At 37.3% G+C, this 13,474-nt stretch overlaps 1 long non-coding RNA gene across 1 annotated transcript; it reads left to right on the top strand.

Annotated features, from left to right (window-relative positions):
- Positions 1-3,390: 3,390 nt before the first annotated feature.
- On the top strand, positions 3,391-7,558 carry LOC306993471. The gene is made up of 4 exons (XR_013796453.1): positions 3,391-3,614; positions 5,712-5,820; positions 5,936-6,063; positions 6,148-7,558. It is a non-coding gene; the product is annotated as an uncharacterized lncRNA (long non-coding RNA).
- The last annotated feature ends 5,916 nt before the right edge of the window (positions 7,559-13,474 follow it).

Genomic DNA, 13,474 nt, shown 5'->3' on the forward strand with positions numbered 1-13,474 from the left:
CAGCAGCTTGAGTTAATTACATCATTTATTATTAAAGAACATGGGAGTAGAGCACCCGGTCACAATGGCATTTTGCAGGAAAAGTAAATCTATCCGCCAGTTGAAGCTCAACAGAGTTTGGCCCAGTGCTATACTGTAAACTAAACCTAAAACAATGAAAACCTTTTTCCGTTTATATAAAATAAAATAAAATTGTGAACAGATGCCAACAAACATGCCAACAAATCCTGCAGCATTTCCTATTTTGCTAATAACTTTCTAATGAATTTCTGATTAATTAAAAATTGAGGAACAAATTGGCTCTGTGCGCACAACAATGATATATTAAGTTACTGCAATTACGCGGGGTCCTTGCTGTCCCGTCACCCTTGCTGTCCCGTCACATCTGATCTAAACATCCTGAGACATTGACAGCTCACAGTGTGCAACTGAGTAATATTCCTGGGCTTTTGTGCTCTTTATCCCAGACTGTGCAAAGGTGTAATATGACTAATCAAAGACGTCACACCTGTCTTTTTTTTTTTTTGTCTGTTCTGTCTACCTTTTTAGAGCTGAACTGCATGCATACAGCCTCCCGCAGACATTCCTGTGGACCGGTTCTCCAGGGAGGTGCATGATACAGGCAAAGTAAAGTTCACAGGAGCCCTAGAGGAGCCACCTGTAGGATGTTTTATGCTAATTCGAGCCATGTCGGACGAACGCTTTCTCTCTCTGCCCTCTCGAGGGAGATGGCAGACATCATCACTGCCTATCACGGTCGCTCTGAGAACTCTTTGCTTTGTGCTGCTGTTGGGCTACTTCTAACACAGCGTGAACCAAATCACAAACCTTCATTTTTGGGGTGGATGGGGTATTGCCAGAAATAACATTTTCTGTCATAACTTTTATTGACTGACAGGCTGTCATTAGTGGTAGGGATTTTTCAGCGACTCTCATCGGCAGGTTTTACCATTACGCCAGTAGGTGTGGAGACAGGTGTCTGCGGTTAATCATTTGTTCAACCGATTCGTTCAAAAAACACTGATTCGTTCGAGAACAAAACAACTTACCTTTAAGAGCGAGTCACTGAGTCATTTACTCAACCGGTTGTGTATACCGCTATCAAGACAAAGTTAGTTCACTCAGCAGCCATCTTTGTAGGATCCACACACTGCTACTCAGCTAAAAGGAAACATTCTCAGAACTTTGGTCAACGTTCTGGCAAGGTTGTCTCGAACACGTTCTTTCAAAGTTATGAACATGTTCTTTCAGTTACATAATTATAATAACAGTTACATAATTATAATAATGTTGGTCTTTAATAACGGCCTCAAAACGTTAGCGCAAAAACATATAAACAGTTCAAGAAATGGTTTAATTTGACATTCATCTAACATTGTTAGCACACAAAAAAAAGCAATGCAAAGTGCAATCCTATCCGTGAACAAATGCCTTAATGTGCCAGTGCTTTTTACAAAATTAAAAACACAAGTGGACTAAATAATTTTTATTAAATCGTGTATATTTTACGAGTTGCCCAATTCGTATGAATTCGTACGAATTACCAACCCCTGACCCCACCCCTAACCCATGACTGGGGTTTAGACAAATGGAACGAATTCACACAAATTGGTTGTGAGATATCGTTGCTATATTTTAACCCGATCTCACGCCAATTCGTACAAATTTTACGAGGCGGCTAATTCGTACCAATTCATACGACCTCACTCGTACGAATTTGTACGATTTTTGCTAAAACGTACATATTTTACGAGTTGCCCAATTCGTATGAATTCGTACGAATGGCCTACCCCTGACCCCGCCCCTATATATATATATATATATATAATATACATTCAGTTGTAATCAAAATTATATGACAACAAGTGAAGCGTGAAAAATAAATTACAGAAAAATATTATAGCCTACATATATTAGGGCTGTCAATGCAATTCATTCAAAATCCTTAAGGCATAGGCTAAATGGATTGTTGTAGTGTGGTAAAATCTTCCTATTATTGCAGAAGCAGGTGCAGCTGTGTAAGTATAGATCTCAGCTGCATAAGCCATGATATTAATGTAGCACATGTCTGTCTGGATCAGCGAGGCCATAATCCCTTCATCTGTTCTGAGAACATATACCTACTGCCTGAAAACATCATTTCCACCTGAGAGAAGACGCATATGAATTGATAATGGGATTCCACACAGCAAACATGCACTTTATCTCCTTCAATGACGAGCTCCAGCATACAGGGGAACATGGGAACATTCATTATTTCAATGTCCAGCTTGCTAGCGCTTTAGATCCTTATTAATAATACGGGTTAAGAGAGTGCTATATTTCAATTACCCTTCTCATCTGCACAGTCACAGAGATGTAAACAGTAGGACGCTGTGTAGATCTTTGAGATCTGTGCAAATGAATAATAGAGAACCCAGAGCGGTATTTTCTGAACGTAAATGAATAAATCAGTCACTTTTAATGTGGCACCTTAGTATTTTTCATAGTTTAAAATGCCCGAGGTTGCCCTCCATTTGACTGTGGTTTACTTTCTTTTTGGATATAATATTATAGCTCAAACATATGCTCATTGTTTGGTCATTATAATTTCAAGCTTTTTTGTTGTTTTTCTTTCCTTCATTTAGGTTCTCTGGATGCTTCTGCATTTTAATGCTTCGTTAGCTCAATGATTGACACCATGGTATTTGAACAGACTGTTTCAATTTCCGCTGGATGTAATCCTAGAAGGAATCTGACCGGTGACTCCAGTTTGTGATTCTTTTCAAACAGTCATTTGTTTGTTTGATCACTCGCGCATAAAATAGAGCTATGATTCTAAATGATGCTGAAAATGCAGATGGAATCACGGAACTCAGTCATTGTTTGGTATTTATTGTCATTAAAGTACTGTACCTCCTATGTACATCAGAGTACAGCGAGAGTGATTCGAAAGCAAATGAAGCCGTCTGCTCTTCACTGTATTTTGATGTCATACACCGATCGCTTCAAGTCAAACACACCTAAATTCTTAAAGTCCCAATGAAATCAAAATTTAAGTTTTTGGGCTTTTAGAATGAATATAGCCTTAAGGTTACACTCTAAAAAACGTTGGGTTATTTTGCGTACCCAATAGCTGGGTTAAAAATATTGGGTCGTTCTGTTGGGTTATTCGGAACATTTATTGGGTTGTTTCCATAACAACGCAGTCCGTTGGGTTAAAATTCAAATTTCAACGGTTGACCACCGCAAGTGTGATAGAAGATACGGCACGGGTGAGTTAATATTACACTATACAGTATGCATATTGTATACATATGTTATTTTTTTCGTTATGAAGTGAATTTAAGCTCTTACATAGTATTATTGCCGCTTTTTTTCTGTTTAGATTATCTCCATGTTCATATCTCCCCTGTCGACTGCTTTTCGTCCGCTATCTGCGACTAACGGCACCGATGGTATTTCTTAACGTTAATACTCGATTGTGATACTCTTCCTCACTGTCTATGTTCTTTCTAGCTGCTAATACTTTGTGGGAAGTTATTCATATTTTCAGATATTTGACCGACGCGCTCGGCTTCAAGACCCAGCGGAAGCCTGGTCCATCCAGTGTCGCAGTCACTTACAGGAAGAAGGTAACGTTATGCTGTGTTATATAAAGGCCTACATTGTAGCGCAAATGTCTACTTGGGCTATCCCAACTAGTGTGAATTTAAAATACTACAAAGTGTTAAACTAGGGTGATCATACGTCCTCTTTTTGCACTCCTTCAATACGCCATTCAATGTGTGACTTTTTGCATTGCCTTCGTAACGTAAGTTACGTAATGTACGTAACGCAAACATTGGTCAAACTGCATCTCAATCATCACTTTTCAGTGGCACATGGCTCCTGAACAGCGTAAAAAAAAAAATCTCAAATGTAAATTCACAAACGATTTACAGAGAAAATTCCTGTGTAAAAGATCAACTATTTTATTATTTGTTTGTTATTGTTTTATTGTTGTGGGCCACAAGTTGAATGGAAGAATGTACTTCATGTATTAAAGGAACACTTCACCTCTGGAAAGATGAATGTGTATTTAAAATGGGTCATTTATGTAGAAGAAATGTGAAATTATTTTTGAATTTGGAGCCTTCTAGACTGAGAAAAGCCAGAAAATGTATTTTTGGCTCATGGGGATGAAAGACAACAACTCCCAGAATGCACTTGCTTCGCTGCCCTAGGAGGCCACGCCTACCGGTAAGAGATCGCAGTAAACAACAAGGCTATGCTACTAACGTTAGTGAGTCTCCGTGAGTCTGTCCAGTATTTTGATGTTGCCCAAAATGTCCAGGATTCGGCTTTTGCGTTCTACAGTCGCCATTCCTCATGTTTACTGTGACGAGCAGGAACGAGACTGACGGCCGCGGAGAACGATGCGAGCCCGGTGGCGTGATTAACGTTACTGATGAGCGGCGCCGGCGCCTGTGAGATGCACCGGTCTCGTATCTCTCACGGAGGAGCGGGAATTTTCCTAGCAATGTTAAAACGCACATCAAACGATCACTTGTTTAGCGTTCATGTAAACACTACATTCAGATTCACCAATCGGAATGAATTCAGTTAGATTGAAACAAAAGGTGTGCATGTAAACTATGAATGCGACTGCAGAAAGCAAAAGCCGAATCCCGGACAATTTGGACCATCTCGACGGCTGGACATGTCCGGGAAAAAGAGGATGGTCACCGCTACTACTCAGCTTTCTCCACAGAATAAGAAACTGTTAGCTTTAGCTTCCAAATAAAGAATGGCTGACACTATATGTACATTCTGTGAGTGAGATCCCTCTATGGGCGGGTTGAAAACATGCGGAACAGCGCCTTCTACTGGATAAATGATGAGAGTGTTTGTAGTCTTACCCTTATTCAAAGAAATTTGACTTCCTGCTTTTCATGACGCAAAATGACGATTTTTGCGTCATAAAAAGCAGGAAGTGGAACACTTAAATCCTTATTTCTCCCATCTCAGGGGAAAATAAGGGAATAAACCATGACCATTCGAAAATGTGACTGGGTTTCTAAAGATACAAAGTCTAATGCAAATGGGTGAAGTGTTCCTTTAAGTTCAATAACATAGATGGTTGCGCATTTGTCAAATAGTGTTTGATGCATTCACAAACTTTTGTCATAACTTTCCCACCATGTCCCTACTAACCTGTATGAATTTATTACATTATTACAATTCCCACGAGGGTTTTTTCAGTTTTTAAAAAATAAATCCAGAATAAATCAGAACATTTCTGTTCACACAGAAAGGAAAGCTTTGAGTCACAAATGCATTTTGGAACAATGCTTGCTCTTACACACAAACACACGCAGGTGCAACAGTGCATTTTGTGAACAGCGCCCTAACATTTAGGGCATCATTTGTGAGACACATACATGCATACGCAACTTCATTTCTGCTTATTGGTGTTGGTTTTATATACACGTTTTTTTATTTAAAATGTATAATTTTTTTCTAGATTTGATTCCTTAAAATAAATAGGTATAGGATCGGAATCTAAATCTTTTCTTTTAGTGGCATTTTAATTATATTTTTCTATATTTAAAAAAAATTAATCCCACTTGATTTGATTCACCAAGCTTGATTTTTCATATTGAAAAACAAATGTCCACAATTTCTTTATTACTGCACCATATGAGGTGTTGGTGTGATTTTAACTTTTCTTTTTCTTTATTCATTTTTAGATTGCTCAGGACTTTGAAATTTGGGGACATGCATCTCAACGAATCATTTCATATCGCAAGACCGAGAAGAGAGCCTTGGATCTTCCTGTTCAGACTAACATTTCTTCTGGTGAGAAAATCTTGCACAACAGCTCTGTACTTTCATGTCAAGTTGTAATATGTTGTCTATAATATAATGCACTTGTTTAAAGATTAATCCATTGTTCTTTTTGTTTAATGTAAAGACACTCTTGGAGATGTTGCTTTGAAAACCCTGCCAGCTATCCTTCCTCCATTGCCATACAAAACTGGCTGCAAGATGGTTCGGCCCTCTTACCAGGAGGCAAAACAAGCATTTGTTGATTTATAGCCTGTAGGTACATCATTTATGACAACACATTTTGGGTAATATTTGATCCATGTGTGCATATTTACCATTTCTAAATTCTATTTAAAGGTTGGAACAAACATCATTCAATATTTGGAGGAGGAGGAGCAACGGAGGCAATTCCCTCATGTCCTGCAGCTTGGGGATAAATTCAACTGCTCAAAAGCCTTCGTCATTGTGGGAGGAGCGGCACTAGAGCAAGACAGACTTTTACAAGCTGTGGATACATGCTTTAAATAATTTTATGTTTTAGAAATTGAGGCCCCATCCACACTACTGCGTTTTCGTTTAGAAACGGAGACCTTTTGCTACGTTTGCACCTCCCGTCCAGACTACAACGGCAAAAATGAAGACCTAAAACGGAGAAGTTTAAAAACGCTCCGACCCCGTTTTGCGTTTTGAATCCCCAGAGGGCGTTTTAGTGAAGACGGTCAAAATGGAGGACTTTAGAAACGCTGACGCAGAGACTCACGCTCGGCTCTATGATTGGGTGTCATCAGTCATGGCATATCCTTCCCTGATTCGTCAGCCACCCATCACATGACCCGTCCCCGGGAAGAAAACATACAAACAGCCTGGACTACGTAACGTTAGCGACTGCAACATGGATAACGAATTACAAGCGTTACTGATGTTGATGTCTTTGCTAGCAGCTGTTGTGCAAGTAAATTCTGCATTTTACAACGCTATAACCGCCTACATGCTCCTGTTTACACCGGCACACACACGCCCAGTGTTGGTGAATGGTCACGTGATCCGCGTTTTCAGTCGTTTTAATGTGGACGGAGATCAATTCTAATACGCAGCTAAAACACTGGTGTGGACGGAGATCGTATTCGTTTTAATTCTCCGTTTTTAAACTAAAACGCAGTAGTGTGGATGAGGCCTGAGTATCCAAAGCCTGTTTGGCAGTTTCTGTGCCAGGGGGAGTTCCATCAACACACTGTCGCCTACTTAGGCAGTTTATAATTGGATAAAGTGGACTTGATTTTGTTTGTTTATTTGTGTTTTTGTATTCCATGTTTCTTAGAATTTAAAACAGAATTGTAAATAAATTAATTTTAGCATTAATATTCTGTGCCTGGAGGTGTTCCCTCAACACAATGTTGTCTTATGAGGCAGTTTATAATTGCATTACTTTTATTTATTTATTTATTTATTGAAAGAATTTCTTACCTTAAGGAAGTAAATTAAAGCAATTGCAACAATGACTTAATTATTTTTTTTACAACTTGTAATGTTTACAACTGTTTATTTGTTTTTGTGCTCCATGTTTCTTAGAACTTAAAACATAATTCTAAATTAATTAATTTTAACATTAACATTCGGTGCCTAGAGGTGTTCCCTCAAAACACGGTCACCTTTTTTATTTATTGAAACAATTTCTTACCTTTAGGAAATAAATTAAAACAATTGCAATAATAACTTTTGAATGTAATGCCTTTGAATGTAATGCCATTGAATGTAAATAAAGCATTGTCAATATACTGAAGTTGTAAGTTATTTATTTGCATGGCAATAATAGTATAATAATAAAATAATAATACTAGGTTGGTTAAAGCATAATTTTGGCCAAATAACCCAACACATTAGTTTTTTGTAACCCAATTTATTGGGTAAAACTAGTTACCTAATTTATTGGGTTAAAATAACCCAACATTAGGTCGGTGCTATATCAACCCACCATTGGGTTAGTTGTTGGGTCGTTTTTAACCCAACTTTTTTAAGTGAGTATCTATAAGATAGTGCTAAAAAACAATGAATTTAAAACATATATATATATTAGTGTTAAAAGTGTACAGAATCTCACTTCCGCCAATATGGATAAATTATTTTAATGACATCACTCTGCACTTCAGCTTCTCATCAGATTTTTAATTGCTCTCTAGAATCTGAAGCTCCGCCCCCTACGCCATCAATAGACGCTGAAGCTGCGGCTGAAATCGGTCACTTGTTCACACAATTACTATGTTATATATGGTGAATGACACATACTGCACTATATAGAGGATAGGGAATGATTCAGACAGTGCAAATATGCTTTCCCTTGGGGCGAATTAAGTCTGGTTTCACGTTAATGTCATGCGAACCGCCGTAGCGCGCACATACGTAGCGCTTCGGCCCAGAGACATGATAGTACGGAGTGGATAGTAGTCGGCACAGACCACAAAAACGTATCAGACCCATTTGTGTTCTTCACAGAATGCTATCGATGAAGCAGATTAGGAGGAGAAATGGTTAGACAGAGTAGGAATTAGAAACAGCACTGACGCATAGAAGAGATAACACATAAATGTGTTACATAAATTACACACTTTTCCAACTTTCATATTAAGTTTCATTTTCATAGTTTCATATTAAATCTAAAAGGGGAATCTATTAGACGTTAGCTGCATGTCAAATGCGGCTTTGCCAAGCTCAACAGCTCTGGCGAGCTGGGATGTAAACGAAACGCTATTGGCTATTTTAAAAAGGGGGAGGAGCTGCTCGATATGTCCCACCCTGTCTTCCTGTTTCAGTGGAAATTATAGGGGCTTTCACACCTGGTAGTTCTAGGAACTTAGTTCTAAGAACTAGCCACCAGGTTCCCCGAGAACTAATGGTTCCCTTAGGAACATTTTCCCGGGTTGCATTTGCACCGCCAGTATAGGAACTCTGAAGTGACGTAACCACGCATGTGACTTCTATTTTGATGGCGCGGCGGGCCTTTATTTTGACAGCGCTGAGAACGCCAGAGCCTGAGCTCACAGTGCTCACATTCTTATTAGTTCCTATAGTGCTGGTTTAGAGACCATTAGTCCCTCCAAAAAGAGTTCCTAGAAAATCATTCCTAGTTCCTGCGTTGCGAACACGCCAAAATCCGGGAACTTCCGCCAATAGTTCTAAGAACTATGAAAATGTTACTCCGGTGCGGAAGCCCCTTATGTCAACACAATGCATAATGCAATGCATTTCAAGGAACTTCAGTGGGCCTTTATTTAATGAATCGTTGTTAAATGAATCTTGTGAAAGCATTTTGACTAGTAGGCTACAGGGAAGTCACTGGCTGAGATTCTACTGGAAGAACATAAGCACTGTTCATGCAAAGAGTGATTTAAAGTTCTGAAAAGCGCAGTTTCTCCCATTACAAGGGGAGCCATTCTTTTCTTTATCGTCACTATGATTCTTTATGGACTATTGCTGTATCTTCATTCATTGTTTGGTTTCACCTGTAATAAAGATATTGGATGCTAGCATAGATAGAGAATGCTCCAGGAACTCACGGCTAGGCCGAGAACCCTTATGGCACTGACCGTATAAAACTAATTAGCTGATGCATTTAATTCCGTCAGAGTCCATGGTGTAATCTATCAAGCTTGGGGGAGACAAACAAAATACACTACTCATGCAAATTAAACTCGCACGAGCTCTGGGCAAATCACTTTATTCTCTTATTCATTTATGTCTTTCCAGCACCCTATCATGGAAATCTCTTCCTCACTTCGCCGCCTATAATAAGCACAGGGGGAAGGTGCTGATTCAATGCTCCGCAATGAAGAATAGATCAGACATGCTTTGATATTCCCTCTGAAATATATCGACTTTTATGGCCCCCTCAGAGTGAAATCCGTGCCATCTGGTAAATGCAGTCGGCCAGTGTATTCTGTCGCCACGAAGGCAATAAATGCCCCGCTCAGAGTCATGTAATGTAATGTATGAAGTCGTCGTCCTCTCTCGTGTGCCTGTGTGCGGTGTGAAGCTCGCCCTGATTGGTTATCACGTTGCAATAGGCTAAAATTGAAAATATTACATACTAGTTTGCCTGTTTCACAAGTCAAAACAGCATTTCCATAATTGTTGCAGGTTGGGGAATAGCAAGAAAAATAGGATTGAATGATTATAGGCTGTTTAAATCTGGATTTTTTTTTCTTTTACAAACAAATTCATACACGCTGAATCCATGCTGTTTTTAAAGTCTTTGTCTGATCCGTAGGTTTTCAAAAGAAGCCTCCTGGAGATGCACAGCATGTTGGGAGGCTTTCTTAAAGTGTTTTTGTTTGGTTATAACAGAATATCAGATCCCCTTATTAAAGCAATAAGATATGAAAGAATATCTTATCAGAAATTTTAGTTGAAGTAATAATGACATAAAAATTGACAATTCTTATTTATTATACAGTAGATTATTGCAGTATTTATTATATGATATATCCCTGCATCATATTGTTATTATTATTTTTAAATTCATGTGCTCTCATAATCTTTGGTTACACTTTGGTTACATTGTACTTACATAAGTACTGAGTAATATTAATTAACTACATGTACGTACTTACTATAGAGTTACGGTTATAGGGTTGGGGTTTGGTTTAGGGTAAATTACTTGTAATTATGCACAATTTACTCTTATTACTATACAGTATAGTAAGTACATGTAACGTGTAACTTTGTCACCTTAACCCTTAATCACTGTTAAAAAAAGGATAACACTTAAGATGTTTGGGGTCAGACTGACCCCAAACTTTTAAAGAGCGATTGCATAAGGAAATATACATTTTTTATACGGAAAACTATTTATAGTTTTTTTTATTTACTTCTCAACTATACATTTATGCTGTGTTTTGTGGAAATTTTTAAGTTTTTTACCTATTTACGGAATTAAAGTGCAATGACACTAGAGGATAGAGATTTTTCTTGATGCTTCAACTTCTCCTCACAATTTTATGATATATATTTTGTGAATATTTATTTAAACATTTTGAAATACATAAAAAATCTGTAGTTTTGTCAGAGTTAGAATTTATTGTTGTTTTCTGATATATTTTGAATGATCTGCTTTTACAGAATTATCAGTGTGTGTTATTATTATTATGCAGTGTGTGTATGAGATAGAAAGTTCGTTCCACTTTGGGTTTATGCTCTAGGACCAGACCTTGATTTTTTTTTTTTTTTTTTTCAGATTTATGCCAGTTTTGTTTATTTTATTGGCCAATTTCTGTAAAAATGCTCTCTGTTGCAGTCACACACATTTGTGTGTTTGTGTGTGTGTGTCTGTGTGTGTGTGTGTGTGTGTGTGTATAGATAGAAAGTTCGTTCTACTTTTTATTTATGCTCTAGGACCAGACCTTGGTTTGTTTGTAGAAATTTTCAGATTTATAATGGATTTACTTTTATTTTTTTGACAAAAGTCATTTTTTTCATTTTCCCATTCATTTTCAATGTGGGGTCATTTTGACCCTAAACACCTTAAAAGTTAAACATTTTTTACACACCTTTAGAACAACCAAATCAAGTCCAGTTTTTTGTGCATGTTTAGATAGATTATTTAGGAAAAGTCACAGAGTTTCATGCCCCTGAGATGAAGGTAGCACTTTTAAAAAATGAGGCAACTTGTCGCTCACCTGAGATCGACCAATAGCAAACACCAACCGTCCATTCAATTCCCACTGGACAAAATCTAGTCCCTTCTTACATGGTTTCCTGTTTGAGAAGCCGTTTCATTCAGATATACTTCAGAATAGGGAAGCAAATACTATCACAACATCCGTTTCATGATGACTTAAAGGGGTCTTAAGCATGACACAAATGAATTAATAATATGAATGTATGAATTAAGTAATATAGTTAGCCTAAGTGTGGTATTTGCATTATATATATATATATATATATATATATATATATATATCCATATGCACCTACTGCAGAAACTTGGCTAAAGTGCTGAAATAAGAGTTTTTACTCTTGCTGGCATCTTTTTATAATTGCCATGCAAACTATTTAAGTTATTTCATCTAAAAAAAAGTAAACTTGCAGCCTGGCATTTCTCTAAGCTGACTCTTATAAATACACTGAATAAATGTTGACCTTCTGAAAATAACAGGATATGTTGTCACAATATCTGACACAGATTTGAGAATACTTTTTTTACATTTAAAATGCTATCTAAAGTCAAAATAATTAAATATATTTTTTGTAAATTTTATGAACATATAATATGTTAGGATATGTTTTAGTTTTTTTCAGACAGATCGAATCAATAAAACAGTTATTAAACAATTTCATGAAAGATAAAAAAAAGTTAGAATGTTAAACAAATGTTTGCTCTTTAACAATTACTAAATTGTCTAAAATGGCAAAATATAATAATCTTAGTGGTCAAGTTTTTTTTTTAAAACCCCAAGAACTATTAACGTGATAGGAGAAAAAGGGCTTTTGCTTAAATTGTATTTTAACAAAACATAAATTGTATATGAACAATCTTATTTAATTGTATAATCTTAATCTAATTTTATATATATACTGTATATACAAAACAGAGTCATAAAACTTATTGGGGTCTTTCTACTTCAAAATTTCATGTTTATTTTAATGTGCACTTGCTGATTCTTTTTTATTTGTGAAATTTACTATCAAAATGGAACATTGTAAAGTAAATCCTACACCAATTGTTTTTTCAGTGCCTGTGACAACTAGCCCCGGTCTCTCTTATACAGTAAATCTGTTACGTTAACTGACTGCACTGAGCCACAATTTTCAAATATATGGATGGTGTGTGCTGTCGCATGTATTCATCTCTCAAGAGGCGAACAAGATACATCTATCCTTATATCCGTTTACTTTGCAGACGCTGTTTATCTTGTGCACAGTAGTGTGAAATGTTTACAGGCGAGATAGTACCTGGAATATGCAGTTAGAAATGTCAGTAGAACGAATAACTTTTCATAACACAAATATTCATAGGCTATATCAATGATTTAACAGAGTACCCCCCCCCCCCCCCCCCCCCCAACACACACACACACACATTCCTTAAATATTTCAGATAGGCTGTTGCTTCCTTATGTATGTTCCATCGTCAGCTGTGAACATATGGAAAAGGTTATGATGTGATCCCAGGCCCAGAGTTTTGAGTTGTGTGAATAAATAATGCAACTCCTTTGGGGAAAACAGAGGAGAAAGCAACATGCCAAAGTCCTGCTTGCTCACCTCCAAAATGTCACATATGGTGTCTCACCTAGAAATATGCTGAACTGAACAACGAATTAGTAAATACCGTGCCTGCTTTCTTGGGATGAATCAGACATATTGCACCACATGGAATCGTAACAGTTTTTGCAGCTGGGACAATCTTTTTAGCGGTGAAGGCAGCTGTGGCCCAGTCCAAAATAATACAGTGAGGAGAAGCAAAAAGTAAATAAGGGATGATGGGAAATTATGAAAGCACATAAACAGCAGACTTTATACAGTAATAATGATGGAGATTAAGGCCCTGTTTACACGAGAACGCTCGCGGGGGAAAACATAAAAATATTTTATCGGATGTGCCTTTCGTTTACACGGCGACGGCGTTTTTGGGGCTTAAAAACGCAAAAAAGTGAAACCACCCTCCAGAGTGGAAATCTTAAAAACGCTCCAC

Source organism: Phoxinus phoxinus (assembly GCF_949152265.1).
Source record: "Phoxinus phoxinus genome assembly, chromosome: 25".
NCBI lineage: Eukaryota > Metazoa > Chordata > Actinopteri > Cypriniformes > Leuciscidae > Phoxinus > Phoxinus phoxinus.